Here is a 26,609-nt window from a genome sequence, read left to right as displayed (position 1 = left end):
AGATCTCGGTGTCCATGTGCATAGATCACTGAAAGTTGCCACCCAGGTTGATAGCGTTGTTAAGAAGGCGTACGGTGTGTTAGGTTTTATTGGTAGAGGGATTGAGTTTCAGAGCCATGAAGTCATGTTGCAGCTGTACAAAACTCTGGTGCGGCCACACTTGGAGTATTGCGTACATTTCTGGTCACCGCATTATAGGAAGGATGTGGAAGCATTGGAAAGGGTGCAGAGGAGATTTACCAGGATGTTGCCTCGTATGGAGGGAAGGTCTTATGAGGAAAGGCTGAGGGACTTGAGGCTGTTTTCATTAGAGAGAAGAAGGTTAAGAGGTGACTTAATAGAGACATACAAGATGATCAGAGGATTAGATAGGGTGGACAGTGGGAGCCTTTTTCCTTGGATGGTGGTGGCTAGCACGAGGGGACATAGCTTTAAATTGAAGGGTGATAGATATAGGACAGATGTCAGAGGTAGGTTCTTTACTCAGAGAGTAGTAAGGGCGTGGAATGCCCTGCCTGCAAAAGTAGTAGACCCGCCAACTTTAAGGGCATTTAAATGGTCATTGGATAAACATATGGATGATAATGGAATAGTGTAGGTTAGATAGGCTTCAGATTGGTTTCACAGGTCGGCGCAACATCGAGTGCCAAAGGGCCTGTACTGCGCTGTAATGTTCTCTGTTCTATGTTCTACATCCTATGATTGAATTAAACCAAAATTGAAATGACAGTCAGAGATAATTTAGTGTGCCCTTTGTAAAGGGTAGTGAAGAATTTTTTTTTCTTTTATTCATTCATGGGATGAGGGCATTGCTGGCTAGGCAGCATTTGTTGCCCATTCCTAATTGCCTAGAGGGCAGTTAAGAATCAGCCACATTGCAGGAGGTCTGGAGTCACATGTAGGCCAGGCCAGGTAAGGATGGCAGTTTCCTTCCCTAAAGGACATTAGTGAACCAGATGGGTTTTTCTTGACAATGGATTCATGGTCATTATTAGATTCTTCAGTCCAGATATTTATTGAATTCAAATTCCACCCTCTGCCATGGCAGGATTTGAAAACAGATCCTCAGAACATTATCTGGGTCTCTGAATTAACAGCCCAGCGATAATACCAGTAGACCATTGCCTCCGCCTGGAAGGAGAAAGAACTTTTGAGATAGCTGGATAAGTTTTGTACTCAGATGTTCTTATCAGAGACAGCAAATTGAAGAGTTATATTCACTTTTGCAACTCTTGTTAGGATATTGTAGTTTCTTTATACATTGATAATTGTATTGGAGCTAAAGCTGACAATATCGATCAACTCTCAAAAGGCAAATTTTTGCTGCGATTTAAAAGTCAACGCATAAGAGCTAGAACCAGTTTTAAATGCATTATAAAACATTTTTTTATTAAAATAAAGTAAATTATAATTACTGTTCCAATTGCAAAACTTTTTCGTTTGTCCCAGGAGTGTCAAAATTGTGTAGATAGGGTATAAAGTCCAGAAGGTGGAGGCAAAAGATTTCAATGTAAAACAAAGCAGCTGGCAGACCAAGACAGGAGGGAAGACTTGCTTGAAAGTAATTAAGTAAGACTTAGGAAAGAGCAGTGCAGGGAGAAGTAAGGTTGTGAGGCCTCAATGATGAACAAGATACAAGCCCCAGACCGTGGCATGTTGTGAGGTTTATATTTGTTGTTGTGTTTCATTGTAGATGTTTTATGATATTGTTTGTTCCACTGCATTTACTCCAACCAAGGGTGTTTGTCCACCACCTGGAGTGTTGGCAAGATCCCTGTGCCATCTCTATTGGAGAGGGTCTGCCACATTAAATGCTAATCAGGCACTTCCACGGACAGAAGAAGGTCTTTTCCAGGATTTAGGAAATCCCTGCCCTCCCTGAGAGCTGCCAGCCAATCAAAATCCAGCAGCTGGTCCATTGCAGCCAATACCAGAGTGTATCTGAGGAGCAACAGGGCACTCTGGGCCACAGGTCAGATTTGAGGTTTGGGGGGTGGGGGTGGCACAACGTGGGGTTTGCGATAGAAACAAATCAGGTTTTTTCATTCACTCATTGCCCATTCCTAATTGCCCAGAGGACAGTTTAAGAGTCAACCATATTGACTGTTGGCCTGGAGTCACATCTAGGCCAGGCTAGGTAAGGACAGCAGTTTCCTTTTCTAAAGGACATTAATGAACCAGATGGGTTTTTCCAAACAATCAACAATGGATTCATGGTCATCATTAGACTTTTAGTTCCAGATGTGTATTAAATGAAATTCCACCATCTGCCATAGTGGAATTTGAACTCAGGTCCACAGGACATCGCCTGAGACTCTAGATTAGTAATCTAGCGATTATACCACTAGTTCATTACCTCCCCACAACACCACCTCCCCCTCCCACCCCCCCACCTTTGTTGGTTGTTGGCAGCAACAGTGAGATTGGCAGTGCTCTTTGCTCTTCCTCAATCAGGCACTAATGAGTGCTTGACAATGATGGAATCCCACCCCACTCCCTCATCAGGTTCATTTTGAAGGTTTTCTGCACGGCAATTGCCCTGCCTACCACTGCTTCATTACCAGCAGTTATGGGACAAGATCCATAACAGCCTCAATTGGCAACAGGGCAGGAAGATCATCCAAGAACTTTCCTGACATGGACTTGATTGGGAAAGAGGCAGGAAGAAGGCAATTTCCTCACCATGCACCCTCCTACTTGCTTCTATGTTTCTCAATCCACCTTCAAACAAACTTCGGGTAAGGGACATTACATTCTGTCCAATGGTTCAAAGAATTACTCCAATAAAAGTTTGCTGTTGTGTATTTTTTAATATCCTTTTTTTTAATGGTGACATTATTATATTTTGACTTTATCGCCTGCCTTTCACTTGAGTGCTTTTGAACATATTTGAACAGCGTTGCATGGTTATATGAGAATGTGAATACATCAATGATTTTGCATATTTTATCAGAAGTGGACCATCTTTTAAAGGTGAAATTCCATGATGCAATTAGTTGATACTGTCATGCTGCTGGAGTATTATTCAAGGATCCTGTTGCTATTTGGATAAGCCTTTCCCTTTTAGCAGAAGATATTCATATTGTTTAACTGATTAGGCTAGGGAGGAATTTAACTTTTTGGAAAAACAGACATAATTTGTCTATGGTGGAAATTATGCTGTATCTGAGGCTTTCTCTTGTACAAGGTTCTGCTGCATTCTGTCTCTCCTATCTACTGTGGGCATTACATTTTTAGGAATAACTGTAATGTATTTTGACAGGAATAAAACAAATGATTATTTTAGTTTCTGAGTCCTCAAATTATTGCTGAATTTCTGAAGCTGAATGTCTTTAATTTCACATAAGACTGAACTACGGTCGTCCATCTTTATCCTGTTATTGTCACAGTATGTTATGCAAAATGTAATGATTATGTTTTATGTTGGAGGGTTGTGTTTACATGACTGAGTGCTGACTGGCATAGACTGTTGGCAAGGATTATAAGGGTGAATCTCCGATGGGCAGCTATGCAGACAGTCTACTGATTTCTTGTACCCTCTTCCTGTGCCTCTGTTATCTGAGAGACTACTGGAGGATTTATTCTCTCTCCCTTGTGTTCAATGCTGCTTTCTGCAAGGACAAAGAAACAAGAGATTCATGAGTGAGATGGCTAGCATGTGTCACACAGCAGGATGAAAAGCATCTGTTGCAGGTGACTAAGAGGATGAGATATAACACTTCAGAAGGATAAGTGTGAGTGTCAGCATTGAATGAACAGTTTTGTAGATGTGGAAGCACATAGACTGGGATGGACATACCTGCAAGGTAAATGGGCATGAGGAGTGATGTATGGTACTAAAGCTTCAGTTAGCAGAGTGAGGGTGCTGGCTGGGGACACACATCAGGATGCAGGTGAATGCATTGTTATCCCTAACTTGACCACTCTGCTGAGATCATTGACCCATTTCCTGCAGTATACCCAGGCACCATTCCAACTACAGATGCTTGTTTCACTTCCAATTCCATTGGTGTCCCACATGCTCACCAACTTCCTCCTCCCGCCACAATGGAGCAATATATCCCTCGGCACACATAGTCCCCAAGCAGCAACTCCAGGAAGATGTCACTGAAACAGAACAGTTTTAATCATCATAGCCAGATATGTTCCTTTCTCCTTTTTGTTTTTATTCACCCACGGGATGACGGCATCACTGGCTAGGCCAGCATTTATTACCCATTCCTAATTGCCTAGAGGATGGCTAAGAGTCAACCCCATTGCTGTGGGTCTGGAGTCACATGTAGGTCAGACCAGGTACGGATGGCAATTTCCTTCCCTAAAGGACATTAGTGAACCAGATGGATTTTTCTGACAATTGGCAATGGATTCATGGTAATTATTAGACTCTTAATTCCAGATCTTTATTAAATTCAAATTCTACTACCTGCTGTGGCAGAATTCAAACCCAGGTCCCCAGAACATTACCTAGGTCTCTGGATTAATGTTTCAGTGATAATACCAGTAGGCCATCACTTCCCCTTTCAATCTCCAATAGCTTCAACTTCCAAGTTTGGAGTAGTTCCTAACAGTGGAGTTGAAATTACAGCAAGTGTGTCATTGATTACTATGTCTGCTGACATTAATTGTTTAGAAAATGTGGAAATCATTGAATAAATGTGATTGACCTAGTGTCTGAATTTAAAAAAAAGTCACTGACAGACCTTGCACTTACTTCTGGGGTTCCTACTCACAGTCGGATTGGCCAATCACCAACCCCTAGCTGTCAATTTCTCATGAACTTACAACCCAGCTGTTTAAATCTGACTCAGGCCAACCTTGGTGAGAAATATTGCTCATACATACGTTAATTGTATGTGTAGAAATTGTATTTGATGCATTTACAGCAGCAGAAAATACTTCAGAGCTTGGGAAGTTGGTATATTAATTCTTTAATTTCATGCAATAGTTAGTGTTATTGATTAAATTCTGTGATTTAAGATCAAAAATTATTTGAATTCTCCGTTGACAGCATGGAACTTTTAGTACAGTAAAGTAACCAGTGTACACTGTGTCCAAATAAGAAATGGACCATACTGCAGGAAAAGATTGATGAAGACTCTTGAATTAAATATATGTGGCAGTATTCACTTCAATGCATCCCACTGTGAGAAGCAAATTTAACCAAGCATCTATCTTAAAACAAACACAACTGCATGATTTTAAAATTAAAGATCCAAGTGCAGAATCCAATTGCAGCAAAGCAGTTATTAATTGTCCATTTCATATGGGCCCAGATGGGGCTCATTTAAACAATGCAAATTTTCCCATGACACTTCACCAACATAGCCCACAAAACCTGCAGTTCTCTTGTCCAGAAAGCGGTTATTGTTAAACATTCATGGGATGTAGGCATTACTGACTCATGAGCATTTATTGCTCAATACTAATTGTTGTTGAGAAAGTAGAGCTGACTTGTCTTCTTGAACTACCACTTGTACTTGTACATCCACAGTGCTATTTGAAAGGGAGATCCAGGATTTGGATCCACCAACAGTGAAGGATTCATGACGTATTTCCAAGTCAGGATGGTGTGTGTCTTGGAGGGAAACTTGGAGGTGGTATTCCCATGTATCTGCTACCCTTGTCCTTCTAGGTCATGGATTTAAAAGGTGCTCTCTAAGATGTTTTGTAGATAGTGCACAATTCTGTTACTGAGCATCAGTGGTGGAGGGAATGGATGTTTGTGGATGCCAATCAAGCAGGCTGCTTCATCCTGGATGCTGCCAAGTTTCTTGAGTGTTGGAGCTACAGGCATCCTGGCAAGTGGGGACTATTCCATCACACTCCTGACTTCTGCTTTGGAAATAATGAGCAGGCACTGGGATGTTGGATTACATGCTGCAGAATTTCCAGTCTCTGACCTGCTCTTGTAACCATAATATTTCAGTGTCAGTTTCTGGTCAATAGTAACCATTAGGATATTGATAGTGGGAGATTCAGTGATTATTATGCTATTGAACGTCAAGGGATGATGGCCAGATGGCTGGAGAGACAGGGATGATGTTTTCCTTGGCCAGGGGTGCAGAACAAAGGGTCATGTTCCCAACATATGTGTTAGGCCATTTCAGACTGAGATGTGGAGAAATTTCTTCACTCAGAGGGTGGTGAACATGTGGAGTTCTGAATCACAACTGACTGCAGAGGCCAAGGCACTCAATATAATAATGAAAGAAATTAAGTAAATTTCATTAGGCTAAAGGTGCCAACGGGTATGGGAACAGAACGGAAGTATAGTATCGGCATAAAGGATCACCCATGATCGTGTTGAATGATGAAGCAGGATTAATAAGCCAAATAGCCTGCACTGCTCATATTTTCTATATTCCTCTTCTTTAACTATCCCAATGTTTTTGAGCTTTGCAGCACCTTGTGAGCTTCTGAACATCTTCTGGTTGTCGGCCTTCTTGCCACTTTGCTGTTGCCTCCGTTCTCCTAGCTCCCCAGCCTCTGTGAGCTGTCCTTTTCCATTTAAAGGATATATTTTGCTGCCATTTAAATTATTAAGTGCAGTGGAAGTTTTCTGGGCTGGTACTGAGATGGTGGGACTGTGCTATGAGGGAAAATTGGTTCAACCGGTCAGTTTAGAAGATGAGATTGAATCTGATTGAAATGTATGAAATTCTTACAGGGCTGGACAGACTAGACGCAAGGAGGATGTTTCTCATGACTGGGGAGCCTTGAACCAGGGGACACTATACAGGGCTGACCATTTAGGACTGAGATGAGGAAATATTTCTTCACTCAAGAGTAGTGAACGAATAGAATTCTCTACCACAGAAGGTTATGGAGGCCAGGTCACTGAGTATATTCATGAAAGAGATAGATAAGCTTTTAGATATTAAAGACATCAAGAAGTACGGAGACAAAGCAGGAATATGGTGTTGAGATAGAGAATCAACCAAGATTAACTGGTGGAGCAGACTTGTAAAATATAAAACATAAAAAATTTTGGATCCAGTGAACCTTCCTCAGTACTCTGATTTCTCTCCACAGATGCTGCCACAGATGCTTTTCCAGCATCCTCAGTTCTTTCAGCTTTTCTTTGAGTATAGGAGTGGGGACGTCATGTTGAGATTGTACAAAATGTTAATGAGGTCTCTTCTGGAGCACTGTGTGCAGTTCTAGTTGCCCTTCTATAGGAAGGATATTATTAAATTGGAGAGGGTTCAGAAAAGATTTACCAGGATGTTGCCGGGACTGGAGGGTTTGAGTTTTGAAATAGGTTGGATAGGCTGAGACTTTTGTCACCAGAGCCTAGGAGGTTGAGGGGTGACCTTATAAGGTTTATAAAATCATGGTCAACATAGATAAGGTGAATAGCAGGTGCCTTTTCCAGGGAATGGGAGGTGGGGAGCTCAAAACTAGGGGACATATTTTTAAGGTGAGAGGGGAAAGTTTTAAAAAGGACATGAGGGGCAGCTTCTTTTACACAGACAGTGGCTCGTGTGTGGAATGAACTGCCAGAGGAAGTAATGGATGTGGGTACAGTTACAACATTTAAAAGACATTCGGATAAGAACATTAGTAGGAAAGGTTTGGAGGGATATGGGCCAAATGCAGGCAATTGGGACGCTTTTAGTTTGGGAACATGGTTGGCATGGACTAGTTGGACCAAACAGTCTGTTTCCATGCTGTATGACAATATGAGTCTATCTTTCCTTCGATAAGGGGACCAAAACTGTTCACAGTATTTCATGTGAGGGCTAACTAGTGTCTTGTATAGTTTTAGCAAGGCTTCTATATTTTCATACTTCATTCCCTTTGAAATAAATTGCCTTTCCTATTATCTGCTGAACTTGCCCACCAACTTGTATACTAGAAGGCAGTGAATCTGTGCAGTTCTTTACCTGATGAGGCTGGGTCATTAAGCACATTCAAGGCTGAGATAGATTTAAACATGAGGACGATGAAATTCCTCTGTACTATAGCTTGCTGCAGTCTTTCCTCATTTAAATAATATTTAGCTCCTTTACTTTTCCTGCCAATGTGCATAATCTCACAATTCCCCACATTATGTTTCAGCTGTCAAGTTGCCACTCACTTTGCCACTCACTTAATCTGTCTGTATCCATCTGCAAACTCTTGGTGTCATCCTCACTACTTGCCTTCCCACTTATTTTTGTGCCATCTGCAAACTTGTCAAGAGTATATTCACTTTCCTCATATAAGTCATTGATTTCTATTTATATTGTAAATGATTGAGGCCCCAGCACTGTGACACTGCATTAGTTACATTTGTGCCATCCTGAAAATGCCCACTTTGTCCGAACTCTTTGTCTTCTATGATAAGCCAATCCTTTCTCTGTGCTAATACACTGCCATCAACACCATGGGTTCTTATCTTATTAAGTAACCTAATGTGTGGTACCTTCAGAAAGTCCAAATACATCACATCCACTGCTTCTCCTATTTTAAAAAAAAATTACTTTATGGGATGAGGATGTCACTGACCATGCCAGCATTTATTGCTCCGAGTCAACCACTTTGCTGTGGTTCTGGAGTCACATGTCGTCCAGACCAGGTAAGAAAGGCAGTTTCCTTCCCTAAAGGACATTAGTGAACCAGATGGGTTTATTCCTGACAATCAACAATGGATTCATGGCCATTATTAGACTCTAAATTTCAGATTTTTGTTGAATTCAAATTCCACCATCTGCCGTGGCGGGATTCAAACCCAGGTTCTCACAGACATTATTTGGGTTTTTGGATTAAATAGCAATAATACCATGAGGTGATTGTCTTCCCTATATTTTTCCTACTGTGAAGACTGATACAAACTAATTATTTAACTCCTCTGCCATTTCCTGCCATTATTATTTCTATTCTCTAAGACGCCTGTGTTCACTTTGGCCTCTCTCTTACTTTGAATATATATATATATGTGTGTGTGTGTGCATATTATAGTTAAAGAAGCTTTTGCTCTCCCAGTTGATATTGCGCTAAAGTTTATTTTCTCTCTCTTTTTCTTTGGTCATCTTTTGTTGGCTTTTAAAACTTTTCAAATCTTTTGGCAGCTAATTTTAACTGTACGTTTTTTTTCTTTCAATTTGATGCTATTCTTAACTTCCCTGGTTAACCATGATTAACTTAGAGCCTTCCTAGAATCTTATCTCTCATTGGGATATATCTTTGCTATGAGCCATCAAGTATTTTCTTACATGTCCATCATTATTCTTCAACCACATTTTGCTACAAGCTCCTTTTCTCATCCCATCCACTTAGCTCTGCCCTCATTCCTTTGTAATTCTCCATATCTAAGTTTAGCGCAATAGTTTCTGACCCACGGCTTTTCTTCTCAAACAGAATACTAAATTACCATTTATGGTAATTGCTTCTGAGGGATGTTTTCCTCTGGCATCATTTATTAACCCTGTTTGATTACATATCACCATATTCAAAATAGCTTGAATTCACAATATATTGTTCTGGGAAACTACCCCAAATATATTCTGAAAACCTTCCTCATGGCCACCTCTACCAATTTGACTTTTCCAATTTATATGAAAAGAAAATCACCCATGATTGGTGTACTGCCTTTCTTACATGTTCTCATTATCTCCGGATGCATTCTCAACCTTATCAAATAGTTATTATTTGAGAGCCTATCACCTATTCCTACCAGTGTCATCTTCCTCTTATTTCTTCTGAAACAAAATCATTTCTTGCTATTGTCCTTTCTAAAAATCACAGACCCATGAATATTTCGTTCCCAGCTTTGATGTATTTGTAACCATGTCTCCATACTGGCTGTAAGATCATACTCATTAACTTGTTTTTATGCTGTTATTTCATTTATTTTGTTCTTAATGCTATTACGTGCAATCAAGTGAAGACCCATTAATTTTGCATTTTTACAACTCTTTCCATCCTTGACTCTATATACTGATGCAATGAAAAAAGTCATAGAGATGAGAAAACGCTATCTCAGTTTCAAAGAACTTGTTGCACTTTGAACATAGTCTCATTTCATTCAGGTCTGAAAGGGAAGCCATGTTAACTGAGTTTACACAGCTGAATGTACAGTTCTCTGTTCCTTTTGTTAGGGTTAGAATGTCAGTTAGCTCATTCCGGTGACAGCAGTGTTGTCTTTCTTGCAAGTTTGTCTCATCTCGCGTGGGAAAATTCGGTGAAACAACACAATACACCGCAGGCCATCCCCATTCCATGAGAAGATTCCCAGCACATTTCAAGAATTCCATCCACTAACGACTCCAGTTCAATATTTGTTTCAGCAGCTTGTGTCTCATGTACATTCATTAATCTAAAGCTTTGAGAGCTTTGGTGCAATCTCTTTTGTCAAAAGCTTTGGAGTATAAGCAGTTTGGCTTGAAATCTGTTTGATTTACGAGTTTTGAGAGCTAGCTTAGAAGATTATATCAGATTCCACCTAGTGTTAATGGGTAGGGCTTTATGATAGGGACATCAATACCATGTAAGCTTTCACTAAATTTGTGCAGTAATAAATAAATGTTTGAAGTACCAGAGAGATATATATTGCATAGGTTTCGAATGAGTAAATGCACTTTCAGATTCACAGAAGATTGAATACTTTTCACAATTGCTTTTTAGAGACGCCACAGGAATCTTTGTAACACTGAAGTGGGTGAGTAGCTTCTAGGTTTCTTGAGTAGTGAAAAAGAGGATGGAGCAATTACTAAGTTGCTCCCATGGAAACCCTTTTCCATGTCTTTGTACTCCTGAATATTTCAATTCTGTCCTGTCCAGCTGCTCCCCACCTTGCAGTCCCCACAGAGATTATCTAAAACTCAGCTACCCTATCCTGACACGCACCATGCCCCATTTGTGTGTCGACCCTACACTTGCTAACTGGCTTTCAGTCAAGACCTCAATTTTAAAATTCCTATCCTTGTTTTCAAACCCCACCATATATCACTGTTCCCTATCTCTTTAACTACCTCCATCTCTTAAACCCTCCAAGATCACTGCACTCATCCAACTCTGGCCTTTTGTACGTAGACATTCCTTCAGCCTAGGCCCTGAACCCTAGAATTCCCTTCCTAAACTCCTCTGCCACTTCACTTTGATTTTCTCCTTTAAGATTACTCATTATAAGCTTTTTGGCCAACTGCTTTACCTCCATGACCACACGTGTCTATAGCAACATCTTACCACATTAAGAAGCTACTTAAATACAAGTTGGTGTGGTGTTGCTGGAAATGTATTTCTGGGTTCACTTTGTAGCTGATCATCGCAGACTGGCTTCAGTGCCTTTTTGTCCAGCATTTATCTTGGACAACCTGTGGGAAGCTGATCCAGGTAGCTTTCAGCATGAATTTGATTAATTCGAATCAGACTGCAAGTGATTGAATGAGCCAGCAGAGAGATTATAATACTCTGACAAAATAAGGTAAGTAAACGTTTTAGTTGATAACCTTTATTCATCATTATCATCTCAAGATATCCCATTCTTCCTCGCCATCGCTCTCTCCCTTCTACTCCCAGTTTATCAAACTTCACCCACTGCTCTCACAATAGCCAATAACGATCTCCTCCTTCCCCACCCCCACGAACCTGGCTTCAGAGTTTAAGAGATAACAAGGTGTGGAGCTGGATGAACTCAGCAGGTCAAGCAGCATCATAGGAGCAGGAAGGCTGACGTTTCGGGCCTATACCCTTCATCAGAAATGGAGAGTTGCAGTGGGAGAGAGATCCCCTGAGGTTTGTCCGGATGGAGGAGGGTAACTTCTTCAGGCTAGACATCCTTAGAAGAGGCTTCGCAGTGGGGTTAAAATTGTATCAGAGATAGTAGGAACTGCAGATGCTGGAGAATCTGAGATAACAAGGTGTAGAGCTGGATGAACACAGCAGGCCAAGCAGCATCATAGGAGCAGGAAGGCTGACGTTTCAGGCCTAGACCCTTCATCAGAAATAGTGTTCCTTTCAAAACATCACAAAAGCTACTCATCTTGTGTAGGTGGTCTCGTGTGCGATCTGCTGGGCCAGCAAAATCAACAAAGTTACAGCAGAAACCAGCTTGGCTACTCGACTGGACAACTAGGATCAGTTCAATTGGGCCAGTTTCAATTTCAGTTGAAAGCTATCAGCCTTTACCAACTACTATGGATGCCTGGGTGCCCTAATTTTTTTCTTCTTATTCATTTGTGGGACATGGACATTGCTGGCTGGGCCAGCATTTACTACCCATTCCTAGTTGCCCTTGAGAAGGTGGTGGTGAGCTGCCTTCTAGAACCACTGCAGTCCACCTGCTGTGAGTTGATCTACAATGTCATTAGGAAGGGAATTCCAGGATTTTGACGCAGCGACAGTGAAGTAACTGCAGTATATTTCCAAGTCAGGATGGTGAGTGGCTTGGAGGGGAACTTGGAGGTGGTGGTGTTCGCATGCATCTGCTACCCTTGTCGTTAAAGATGGATGTGGCCAGGGGTTTGGAAGGTACTGTCTGAGGATCTTTGGTGAATTTCTGCAATGTATCTTGTAGCTAGTACACATGGCTGCTACTGAGCATTGGTTGTAGAGGGAGTGGAAGCTTGTGGGTATGGTGCCACTCAAGTTGGCAGCTTTGTCCTGGACAGTGTCGAGCTTCTTGAGTATATTTGGAGCTGCATTCATTCAGGCAAGTGGAGAGAAGGCAGGAGAATAGGGTTGAGAAACATATCAGGAATGATTGAATGTGGATCAGACTCGATGGGTCGAATAGTGTATTTCTGCTCCTATACATTAAGGTCTTATCACAATCCTGACATGTGCTTTTTAGATGTTGGACAGGCTTTGAGGAGTAAGGATATGAGTTACTCTCGACTGGATTCCTAGCCTCTGAACTGCTCTTATAGCCACTGCGTTTGTGGGGAGTCCAGTTGATTTTCTAATAAATGATAATGCCGAGGATGTTGATAATGGGGGATTCAGTGATGATAACACCATCGATGTCAAGGGACAATGCTTAGATTGTGTGTCTCTCATTGGAGATGATCATTGCCTGGCATTTGTGTGGTGTGAATATTACTTTCCACTTATCTGCCCAAGTCTGGATATTGTCCAGGTCTTGTTGCATTTGAGCATGGGCTGCTTTAGTACCTGAGGAGTTGCAAATGGTACTGAATATTGTGTAATCATTGGTGAACATCCCTACTTCTGAACTTATGATGGAAGGAAGGTCATTGATGAAGCAGCCGAAGATATTTGGGCTATCCTGAGGAACTCCTGTACAGATCTTCCGGAGCTGAAATGACTGACCTCCAACAACCAAACCATCTTGATATGTGCCAGGTATGATACTAACCAGTGGAGAGTTTGCCCCCAATGCCCTTTGATTCCAGTTTTGCTAGGGCTACTTGATGCCACACTTGGTCGAATGCAACCTTGATGGCAAGAACTATCACTCTCACCTTACCTCTGGAATTCAGCCCTGTTCTCCATGTTTAAACCAAAAGTGTGTTGATTTGGCCTGGCAATGCATCAATGAGCAGGTTATTGTTGATCAGGAGCTGCTTGATAGCACTGTTGACGGCAGCTTCCTTCAATTTACACGAGATTGTAAAAACTGTTAAATCAAATCTCTTCAGAACATTATGATGTTATAAATCATTGTACAGTGGGCTATTGATTAAAACTCCTCAGTAGAATAATAAAGGGGTTAAATTACAGGATTTATTTTCATGCATTGTATCTTTAGGACAAAAAAAGTTTGACCTCAAGGCACTACAAAGACTCAGTCTACGTCCTTTAAAAGAAAATTGGCTAGATATTTGAAAAGAAGAACACAAAGTTTTGGAAATGGGTGAGATAAATATTTGGAATTGACTATTCAAGTTGAGATAACCTTGACACTTCCACAATGGTCCAAATGATTTCCTTCAATGTTGTATGATTTTGTGATTCAGCCCTTTAATCTTGTCTGCACAGTCGTTCATCTCCGTCTGTTGTGTTACATATTTTTCATTTATCCAAAGTTGAAAATCAATACAGAAAGGTTTTATATATGGGAAGGTAAGCATGCAAGATAACTGAATTATAAATTTACAAACTTACAAAAATAAAACAGAAGCAAACCCCAAAAGTGGAAGTATTTGTGAAACAGAAACAACTCACTGGAAAACAAATGTTTAGCACTACACTCCAACTATCTTGAAAGGATGGTTCTAAAATGTCACTGTAACGCTTTGGGGTGGAACAATTTGGACCACTGCATCGTTACTCCCTATTCCCAGGGGGGGCAATGGCCTCGTGGTATTATTGAAAGACATTTAATCTAGAAACTCAGTTAATGTTCTGGGGACCTGGGTTCAAATCCTGCCATGGCAGATGGTGGAATTTGAATTCAACAAAGAATCTGGTATTAAGGGTCTAATGATGAACATGAATCTATTGGCAATTGTTGGAAAAACCCATCTGGATGACTAATGTCCTTCAAGGAAGGAAACTGCCATCCTTACCTGGTCTGGTCTACATGTGACCCCAGACCCGCAGCAATGTGGTTGCCTCTTAACTGTCCTCTGGGCTATTAGAGATGGACCATAAATGCTGGCCCAGACAGAGATACCCACCTTCTGTGAGTGAATAAAACAAAAATATTTCACAGCTCCACAACTCTGTGCTGTAGAAGGTGGGTAGTTTTGAGGCAAGCAATGGGGTGGAGGATAGAGGTTGTACTAAAGGAGAGAGTGAGATATGGGGATTCCCATTGTTGGCTTCCAACATGCAAATATTGATTCACAAGGAAATCAACATTGATCACCTCACATCATCAGATATCCAATTGGCACGTGAGAGATGCCAACCTCAAGAAAGTATAACTGACACCAATGCCGGCACCAGATCCATAGTGAGTCCTTAAGGGGAGGTGCAAGTGGATATTGGGAGTGACCAATCAGTGGCTATCAGTGGTCTGCTATTCTGATGTCTTGCAGAGAGTATGAAAATGGACAGAAGCAAGAGCTGTAGCAATTATTGCTCAGAAGAGAAGGGTGATGGAAGACATTTGAATTTCTCACAACTTGTGAGCTTTTATGAACTTCATTCCACTTTGTTTTTCAAGTACGCTGACAGGTGTCACTCTTCATAATAAGTGACCAAAAATGACTGGAATCACTGGTTTTAAATAAAAATAAATGTGGCAGCCTGGAGCTCCATGTATCAGCATTAAGGACAGCCTGTAAATAATAGTAATGAATTTGAGAGTCCACTAAGTTCTTTCTTTCGTTCTATACATTTTTCATGGCACTTAATTATAAACACATTTTCTTCTGGTGGTCAAATTTTCAGCAACTGTTTGCAAAGGCAAATCAATATTCAGAAAGAGTGCCTGAATCCCTGATACAAGGCCACAGTGGCAAGAGCCCAGCTGCACAGAGCTCATATTGAATCACCATCAGACAGGAATTAGCCTCAGTCAAAGCAAGCACAACATTTGCAGCAGTATTCGCTAACCAAAGCAACCCAACTGTAGCTTCCACAACTCCAGACTTACACATTATTCATTAATTCTAGCATTATAGCAGCTTGCATTTACACAGGACCATGAATAAAATAAAGCCAAAAGACTTCATAATTAAGCAAATAAACAGAGAAACTTTAGTGTCGAGCCAGATAAGGAGACAAGATGAGAAAAGGTTTGGTCAATGGTGGAAATTTTAATGAGCATTTTAAGGGAGGAGAGACAGAGATCTAGGGGGGACATATCAGAGCTAGTGTCAAGGGAGCTGAAAATACAACCACAAGAGGAGGGTCCTGGGTAATTGCAAATGCTCCAATCATTAAATCCCACCTAATGTTGTCAAGCTAGATTAACACTCCCTTTTACTCCAGAACCCCAACAAAACGGTGGCATTGCAATCTGTCAGCTACTCAAAGAAAACTATTCTTCCACTAATGACTTGAATATCAGCATCTGAATGCAGGCAATACCATTCTTAAAAAGCATTTCTCAAAACTTATCCTTCTTCCTGAATCATTCATGCAACCTTACAAAGTCTAGACTTGCAGCTAAAACAAAAGAAAAATGCTGAGGATACTGAAATTCTGAAATAAAAACGGAAGGTGATCAGCGGATCTGGCAGTATTTGTGAAGAAAGAAACTGAGTTAATGTTTCAAGTTAGTTGTGACTTTGATTCTGAGGAAGTCATATTCAACTCAAAACATTAACTCTATTTCTCTCACTAAAGATGCTGCCAGACCTGTTATTTCAAGTATGTGCTTTCATTATGTTCAGAGCCCAGGCTCCCTTCCACACAAATGCAGGCACTTTATATCAACCCGATATCATTTGTCACATACTAGAGGCTTATTAACACCTATCGCATCCTCATTCTCGAGCTGTGCCTCTGAAGCATCTCTTTTGCATTATCTGTAGCATTGTCAAGGGAGATTTATTGATGCATAATTAAAACTCTTGCTTCAACTGAGTGTCTGTTATGCGTAAAACTCTTATCCATAAAAAAAGTGAATGTCACAATGCCTGTCAAATTTCAACAATTACTTCACATTTTATAATCAGAAAAAGGCAAAAAGGAAAAATGCAGCACACTGCTGCAAACTGAAAGATGCTGAGAGATGTGAGAATTATTACTGAACGGATACAGATAGTACCCACCCTCAGAAAGCAGGTAAGAATTCCAATGAACAAGCAGCCAGGAGGCACAAACTAGTTGCCCACAAACACTCCTGCCACCTCACCATCACCCCCACTAAGCATGTCACAACCAGATAGAAAATAACGATGTTTGAGCAGGAAGCCTCCTGGACTTTCCACTCCACCCGACCATAAAGAGGCCAACTTTCCTTGGCATAAATTCAGACAATTTAAAATAAGGAGCTAACCATTCCCAATGCCCACCTCCCACCCTCACATTTCTCATCAGGCGGGTGGATGTGAGCGCCGTTAAGAAAGTTAATGGCGAGGGAGAGGAAGTGCATTAGTCATTAACATTTCAAGTTGGAAATGTCAAAGCATTTCTGAAGGAGGACTCTCCTCACATTGCTCCATTAGTGTTTTTCCATGCTGAGGGAATAAATATTAATAAAGAAACTGTGTTTGTCAAGCTAGAGTCTTCACTTAAAGAGAAATAATGAATAGTGCATTGATGGTGAAGTGGGAACATAACAAGGGAAAAAACATACAGTGTTACTTTGCTCTGGTGATTTTGAACTTTTCGAATTGCTGTTATTTGACTCTTCATGTTTGAAGGTATTAGCACTTATTGTGAAGACCACATCCTTCCAGATGGCACAATATACCTTCACAACTAGCCATCAGTCTCCTTGAGGAGGACTTAGAGGGCTGAATGGGGATAATTTGTGTCCTTTTCCTGGACAGGGTCCTCTTCCGTTGTCTCCTGTGTGCAGGCGAGTGCTGTGTCATCATTATCCTGTAAGATTACAAGAAAAATATTGCTAAGTTATGACATGAATTTATCAAAGATTGGAGTGAAAGAGCAAAATACTGTCCCAGCTATTGAGTTGGCTGCTAAAGGTACAGATTACGTTGTTTCTATAGAAATGGAATATGTGGGTTCCAACGTATGTCAACTCAAAAGCTTACAAGCTTTTCATATGGGCTTTATGCTAACAGCATACTAGCAATGAGTGGAATAATAGGAGTAAATGAGCAGAATTAGGGAACTTGCAGATTGCTCTCATTCCAGGCCTCTGCACAGGTGCTACAGTAATGTAATTTACTCCAAGTCTAAGATAAGTTAAAAGGCTGGAGAATGGCATGAAATGAGATGCTCATTTGAAAAGATCTCACAGAAGATAATGGGCTAAATGGCCTCCTTCTGTGCTGTAGTAATTCTGTGATTTATTGGTTAGAAAGGAGCACAGGATGCAATTTTGCCCACGTTGCCTGTGCTAGCTCGTTGAATATGTGAGCTCGCTAGCCCACATTCCACTTTTACCCGAAACCCTGCTAATTCATTCTCTTCAAGCCTGGTCTCCCTGCTATGGGAAAGGTGTTGTGAAATTTGAAAGGGTTCAGAAAAGATTTACAAGGATGGTGCTGTGGTTGGAGGGTTTGAGCTGTCGGGAGGGGCTGAATAAACTGGGGCTATTTTCTCTGGAGCGTTGGAGGCTGAGGGTTGACCTTTATGGAGGTTAATAAAGTCTTGAGGGGTACGGACACGATGTACAGCAAAGGTCTTTTTCCCAGGGTAACGGAGTCCAAAACTAGAGAAAATAAATTTAAGGTGAAAAGGGAAAGATTCAAAATGGAGCTGAGGGGCAACTTTTTCACGCAGAGGGTGGTGCGTGTATGGAATGAGCTGCCAGAGGAGGTGTGGAGGCTGGTACAATTACAACATTTAAAAGGCACTGGATAGGTACATAAATAGGAAGGATTTAGAGAGATAGTAGGAACTGCAGATGCTGGACAATCTGAGATGACAAAGTGTAGAGCTGGATGAACACAGCAGGCCAAGCAGCATCAGAGGAGCAGGAAGGCTGACGTTTCGGGCCTAGACACTTCTTCAGAAATGGGGGAGGGGAAGGGGGTTCTGAAATAAATAGGGAGAGAGGGGGAGGTGGATAGAAGATGGATAGAGGAGAAGATAGGTAGAGAGGAGACAGACAGGTCAAAGAGGCGGGCATGGAGCCAGTAAAGGTGAGTGTGGGTGGGGAGTTAGGGAGGAGATAGGTCAGTCCAGGGAGGATGGACAGGTCAAGGGGGCGGGATGAGGTTAGTAGGTAGGAGGTGGGAGCGGGGCTTGAGGTGGGAGGAGGGGATAGGTGGGAGGAAGGACAGGTTAGGGAGGCGGGGACCACTTTCTCCATGACTCCCTTGTCCGCTCCACACTCCCCTCCAGCCCCACCACACCTGGCACTTTTCCCTGCAACCGCAGGAAGTACTACACCTGCCCCTATGCCTCCTCCCTCACCCCCATCCCAGGCCCCAAGAAGACTTTCCACATCAAGCAGATGTTCACCTGTGCATCTGCCAATGTGGTATACTGTATCTGCTGTTCCCATTGTGGCCTCCTCTACATCGGGGAAAACAAGCGGAGGCTTGGGGACCGCTTTGCAGAACACCTATGCTTGGTTTGCAATAAACAACTGCACCTCCCAGTCGCAAACCATTTCAACTCCCCCTCCCATTCCTCAGACGACATGTCCATCCTGGGCCTCCTGCAGTGCCACAACGATGCCACCCGAAGGTTGCAGGAACAGCAAGTCATATTCCGCTTGGGAACCCTGCAGCCCAATGGTATCAATGTGGACTTCACAAGCCTCAAAAGCTTCAAAATCTCCCCTCCCCCGACTGCATCCTAAAACCAGCCCAGCTCGTCCCCGCCTCCCTAACCTGTCCTTCCTCCCACCTATCCCCTCCTCCCACCTCAAGCCCCACCCCCATCTCCTACCTACTAAACTCATCCCGCCCCCTTGACCTGTCTGTCCTCCCTGGACTGACCTATCTCCTCCCTAACTCCCCACCCACACTCACCTTTACTGGCTCCATCCCCGTCTCTTTGACCTGTCTGTCTCCTCTCTACCTATCTTCTCCTCTATCCGTCTTCTATCCGCCTCCCCCTCTCTCCCTATTTATTTCAGAACCCCCTTCCCCTCCCCCATTTCTGAAGAAGTGTCTAGGCCCGAAACGTCAGCCTTTCTGCTCCTATGATGCTGCTTGGCCTGCTGTGTTCATCCAGCCCTGCACCTTGTTGTCTCAGATTCTCCAGCATCTGCAGTTCCTACTACCTCTCAGTGACGCCCAGTTTGGGTTCCTCCAGGGCCACTCTGCTCCTGACCTCATTACAGCCTTGGTTCAAACATGGACAAAAAGTTGCATTCCAGAGGAAAGGTGAGTGTGACAGCTTTGGATATTAATGTTGCATTCGACCAAGTGAGCATTAAGGAGCTTTGGCAAAAATGGAATCAGTGGGAATCAGGGGACAAACTCTCCACAATTGGAGTCATACCTGACACATAGGGAAATGATTATAGTTGTCGGAGGTCAGCCATATCAGCTCCAGGACATCTCTGCAAGAGTTCCTCCAGGGTAATGTCCTCAGCTCAACTATCTTCAGGTGCTTCATCAATGACCTTCCCTCCATCAGACGGTCAGAAGTAGAATGCTCACCGATGATTACACATTGTTCAACTCCGTTTTCAACCCTTCAGATACTGAAGCAGTCCATGTTCAAATGTAAGGAGACCTGGACAATATCCAGGCTTGGGCTCTCAGATGGCAAGTAACATTCGCACCGTATAAATGCCAGGCAATGACCATCTCCTATAACAGACAATCTAACCACTGCCCTCAACATTGATGGCATTATCATCACTGTATTCCCCCATTATCAGCATCCTGGGGTTTGCCATTGACCAGAAACGCAACAGAACATAATGGCTGCAATGATAGGTTAGAGGCTAGGAACACTGCAATGAGTAACACAACTCCTGACACCCCAAACCTGTCTACCATCTTAAGGCACATGTCAGGATTGCGATGGAATACTCCCCTCTTTTCTGGATTAGTACAACTCCAACTGCACTGAAAAAGCGTGATACCATCCAGGATAAAGCAACACGCTTCATTAGCACCACATTCTCAAACATCCACTCTCTCCACCACTTACACTCAGTAGCAACAGTGTGAACTAGCTGCAAGATGCATTCCAAAGATCTTTAGAAAGCATCTTCCAAACCCATGATCATTTCCATCCAGAAGGACAAGGGTAGCAGGTACATGAAAATACTACCACCTGCAGGTTCCCCTCCAAGCCATTCACCATCCTGTCTTGGAAATATATTGCAACACCTTCAGTGTTCTTGGATCAAAATCCTGGAATTCCCTCCCTCAGGGCATTGTGGGTCTGTCTGCAGCATATGGGCTGCAGCAGTTGAATAATGCAGCTCATCATCACCTTCTCAAGGGTAACTAGGGACGGGCAACATATGCTGGACCGTGAGTGAATTAAAAATAACCCTGTTGAGGCTGTTTCCAGGCTACTTGGAAAGTCCCTTGCTCAAAGGTACTTACTGCCTGATTGATCAAATTATCATTAAGAAGGGATGAGCACCCTGCTGTTACCTATCCCCCTACCCTTTCCTATTAACCCCTTCCTCCTTTTCCCATGACTCTGCACCTACTCTGCAGTATACATGGCCTGTGCCTGGCTTAATAAGTGATTCTAAGTCTCAGGCAGGTGTAGGACTGGCAGCTGCTACCATTTCCCTGGAGTCCTTGATCCTCGGGATGACCCGCTATTGCTGCCAACTAATGCACCAACAAGAGGCAACACAGGACTCTCTCCAGTTCCCCCACTGGTGCGGCACAAACCCAAAAGCTTCTTTTTAATACCGTGCAGTGTGGGAATAAAGCTTTTCCTCATTTTCCATCCAGCTCTCTTATCAATCGTTTTAAATTTACAACATCTGGGGCCCACCAGCCACAGGAAACCGTATCTACCCTAACTGTTCTATCAAATCCTTTCAAGATGTTGAATGCTTACTACGAAATCTCTCCTTAACCTTCTCTATTATGAGAAGGACAATCCCTGGGTTTTTGCCAGTAAACATTCTCTGCACCCATTCCGAGGATATAACATTCCATCATAGGTTGGTGCTCAGATGGAATACTCTGTTGATTTATCAAGTTTTGCACAACTACATTGTTTTTGTGTACAATGTCACACTAATAAAGTCAAGTGTCCCCCCATATCCTTCTTAACAGCCTTATTAACATGCCCTGCCTTCAGAAATTTGTGAATGAGTACTCTATGATTACTTTTCTTAGAACCACAAACCATCAAAATAGCAGAAGTTAGAATATAATTCCGTTCTGTGTTGTTCCTTCCAACTGTTTAATGTTGCATTATTTATACTATTTTGTTGACACAAAGAGTTAGGTGCAGCTTATTTATTGTAATCATTTAACTTTTGTCGTTTGCTCCTTATCTTCTTGTTCATCTTCTGTAAAAAAGAAATTGCTTGACATTTGTGATGCTGAATCATTTTTCAATGCTATAACAAATTCGTATGAAACCTGAAGATAACTCCAATAGCTAAAAGTAATTATCAAGCAGGAGTTACCATTTGTTTCATGGAGATGTTGCCAAAAGTTTATCAAAAATCTCAAGTAATAATTACACATTTTCAAAGTTATAAGAAATAGGAGCCAGAATAAGTCCTATGATGACTTGAGCCTGTTCCATAGATCATTACTGAAATGCTTCACTTTTCTGCTCTATCCCCATATCCTTTGATTCCCTTTATGCCCAAAACTCCTTTGATTTCTGTAATAAATATAGTAATCGTATAAGCATCCACAGCCTTCTGAGTTAGAAAATTCTAAGGGGAGAACTCAACAAGGCTCCTTAGACAGTCCAAACTCACGACTACTACCATCTAGAAGGACATTGGCAGCAGATACATAGGAATACCACCATTGGCAAGTTCCCCATACACCAACTTGACCTGAAACTATGTCAGATATTCCTTCACTGTTGTTGGATCAACATCCTAAAACTCCCTCCTTGACCGCATAGTGGGTATCCCTGCACTCCAAACAGCAGCAGTAAAAGAAGGCAGCTCACCATCTCCTCCAGGGTGATTAGGGATGGGGAATAAAACCTGGCCAGGCCAGAAGCACCCCCATCCCATAAATTACCTTTTTTACAGCTGAGATTCACCACTGAAAATTACATGAAATGCAAAATGTGAAATAGGTAAAAATTTTGAGAAAACTCAAATATGATGATAACTCAAATACAGTCATTTTGCGTTAGCTGGTCCTTTGCAGTGATGCCACCCTCATATCTGAGTCATGCATTCAAATTCCAGTCTGAGACTTGAGCAAAAATCTCAGCTAATACTTAAATAAGGGTCACACTGTCAGAGATTCCACCTTTTGTATGAAACATTCAACCAAGGATACTTTTGCACGCTCATCCAACAATACTAAACACAAGATCATCTTGTCATTATGACAGTATTGTTTGTGTGAGCTTGCCTTCCACACATTAACTAGCACTTGTTCTCCAGCAGCAGTTACACTTCATAAAATGCTTTTTTTGCTATAATATGCTTTGGAACAAAATTAGGTTGCAAAAGATGCAATATAAATTCAAGTCCTTTCTTTGGCTTAATCTGTAATGGCCATCAAACATCTGTCTGCCTTTCCTGTACAATTTCAGTTGCTGAACTGCCTCTTCATTTCTGTTCCCATCAAATTTATCGGACTATATTTTGCCCATTTTTTCAGTTGGCAAACAGATGTTAAAAACTCTGCAACCTGGAATTGATTGTGAAGTTTACAATTGAGTCAGGCACTAACACTAATTTGGAAAACGTTCAGGAGAACATACATAAAATGAACATTCTCTCTCGCCTGCTAAAAATCTGTCAAATGTGTTTTTTCCCCAGTTGTCTCCACAGGCAAGACTGACTAGGGATATTCAACATGGCTTTGTGCCTGCCCCACTAACTTAATTGAGTTTTTTGAAGAATTGATTGATGAGGGCAGAGTGGTGGATGTGATCTATATGGACCTCAGTAAGGTGTTCGACAAGGTTCCTCATGATAGATTGGTTGCAAGGTTAGTTCATGTGGAATACAGGAAGAAGTAGCCATTTGGATACAGAACTGGCTCAGAAGGAGAAGACAGAGGGTGGTGATGGAGGGTTGTTTTTCAGACTGGAGGCTGTGACCAGCGGTGTGCCACAAGGATCAGTGCTGGGTCCACTGCTTTTTGTCATTTATATAAATGATTTGAATGTGAACATAGGGGGTATGGTTAGTATGTTTGCAGATGACATAAAAATTGGAGGCGAAGTGGACAGTGAAGAAGGTTACCTCAGAGTACAATGGGACCTTGATCACTTAGGCCTTTGGCCCAAGGTGTGGGAGATGGAGTTTAATTTAGATAAGTGCGAGGTGCTGCATTTTGGAAAAGCAAATCAGGGCAGGACTTATACACTTAATGGTAAGGTCCTGGAGAGTGTTACTGAAGAAAGAGACCTTGGAGTGCAGGTTCGTAGTTTCTTGAAAGTGGAGTCCCAGGTAGACAGGATAGTGAAGAAGGCGTTTGATAAACTTGCCTTTATTGGTCAGTGCATTGAGTATAGGAATTGTGAGGTCATGTTGCGGCTATACAGGACATTGGTTAGGCCACTTTTGGATTTTTGCATGCTGGTCTCTCAGCTATAGGAAGGATATTGTGAAACTTGAAAGGGTTCAGAAATGGTTTACAATGCTGTTGCCAGTGTTGGAGGGTTTGAACTATAGGGAGAGACTGTATAGGCTGGGGCTATTTTCCCTGGAGCATCAGAGGCCTAGGGGTGACTTCATACAGGTTTATAAAATCATGAGGGGCATGAATAGGGTAAATAGACAATATCTCTTCCCTGGGGTGGTGGAGTCCAAAACTACAGGGCATAGGTTTAAGGTGAGAGGGGAAAGATTTAAAAGGGTCCTAAGAGACAACGTTTTCACGCAAAGGGTGATGTGGGTATGGAACGAGCTGCCAGAGGAAGTGGTGGTGGCTGCTACAATTGCAACACTTAAAAGGCATCTGGATGGGTATATGAATAGGAACAGTTTACAGGGATATGGGCCAAATGCTGGCAAATGGGACTAGATTTTTATATGTCTGATCGGCATGGACAAGTTGGACCGAAGTTCTATGCTGAACATCTCTATGACCCTATGACTTGATGACCACAAAACACTGTGAAGCGATCTGAAGCTTACCTTTGCAACTCGGTCTTCCTGCAGATAGTTTTAGATCTTTGCGCACAAATTATCTTTATGCCAATAAGTACCACCTTGCACTGCACCATTACACCACAAATCTCATCCTGAATACAATTCCACACCCATTTCAGATAGGCTAATTGCAAATCTCCTCTGTTTCAATTCCAGGGGAATGCATCCTTATACCTTCTGTTAATACTTGCACCTCGGTCTGCAAGAATTACACTCGTAAGAGTTTACCCATGAGCAACGCATTGGGGCGTCAATATGTTTATCATTAGGAAACACAAATGAAAATAAGATCCTGAATGCTGCAGTGACATACGCTTCAGAGAAATATGGTTCAAAAGACTGAACATTGAATAGAAAGCAGGTAGAAAACACCTGTCATTGGCTGAAATATTACTGTGTACTCTTCAATAGGAATCACTGCCATCATTGAGTTAAAATGGGAAGTAAGGCAATTGTGAAAGTGGACAGAAAGCCCAGTAGATATAATTCCTGTGATTCTTGTCAGGAGAGCACCAGGTGGAGTTCACTTTGACTTTGCTTTATAGTGTGTTGGCGAATCAGTAGCCTGTTTTGCATATTCCTTGGTTTTTGTTTCCATTGACTTCAATGGAAAGTCAAGCTCACTCACATACTGTGTGTTACCATGACAGTATTAAGTAGGCATTGCAGGAAGACAGATTCCATGCTGACATATGAAGGGAGTTTGGGGATTTGTAATTGTTATAAGTTGCCACACCAACTTAAATGACAATTTTTGTTACACATTATTTTGACATTTGTAATTTTTGCTCAGAATCTGCAATATGAATTACCTTTGGGATTATTTTTATTCCCCTCTCTCTGGCAAAGAAGCTGAGGAAGACAGGAAATGCAAGTAAAGGAAATTCTATCCAAAATGGACATTCCACAGTGTATGGAGGCATAGCTGCAGTTATCTGGGCATGTTTGAAAACAAAGTAGTCTTGGTAATCAACATATCATGTAAGAGGGTAGAACAGAATTGTAACATTTTTGATCACAGGGATTGAGCATTTATGGTCATAAGGTCATTATACTCCTCGAATGTTAGATTTCAAGTTCCATGTCAGACATCAATAACAAAAGTCAGTTCCTAGTTTCCAAAATCCATTAGGGAGTTGAATGATGGGTTGTTCTCAAGGCCAAACAACTTGCAATCAAATGAGAGGACTCTCCACTTTGATTTATTTGTCAAGATTACATAACGTCCAGGTCACCTGCATGTAATTCCTACATTTTCATGATAGTATGGGATCCCAAGCCATTAGCTTCTTGGTTGTTATTGGTTATCTTAACAAAATCATGCAAACAAATACCTTCTTTGTTTGCAATTGGTTTGCAACCAAATATATTTTTTTCCAAATGCATAGTGGGTAGTGTGGTCAATCCAGTTCTATCAGGTGCCTTTATTTAGTGATGGTATTGAAGTGCCCTCCCAATGGCTGGTGTAAGCCGGCTGCTGGATCTTAATGGAAACATTTTGAAATTGAGGAGCTCTGTGTCTCCATACAATGGGAGATATGTCTGCAACTGCTTCCACTGGTTTGACTTCAGTGATGAGAGGCTATGAAGTACAACTACTCAGTTAGACCTAAGAAATGTCTTCACCCTAGACAATGTAGGTTACTTGATACAGTCACTAATGACTCAAAGGAATACTGATGCCTTGGGAATGATATTTTGGCTTGGAGAGAGTGTAATGCAGACTTATGAGAATGATATCCGGACTCCAATAATGAAGTGATTCATCTCGGGTTGTATTCCTTGGAATTCACATGGTTAAGGGTCGAATTGTTAAAAGTTTGAGATGTTAAGGGGAAGAGATGGGGTAGATAGAAACTAATTCTACTGATTGGACGATCTAGGTCTGGGGACA

The sequence above is a fragment of the Rhincodon typus genome, chromosome 4, assembly GCF_021869965.1.
Source record: "Rhincodon typus isolate 14 chromosome 4, sRhiTyp1.1, whole genome shotgun sequence".
Taxonomy (NCBI): domain Eukaryota; kingdom Metazoa; phylum Chordata; class Chondrichthyes; order Orectolobiformes; family Rhincodontidae; genus Rhincodon; species Rhincodon typus.
The sequence above is the reverse complement of the archived record's forward strand: the minus strand, read 5'-3'. Positions refer to the sequence as shown.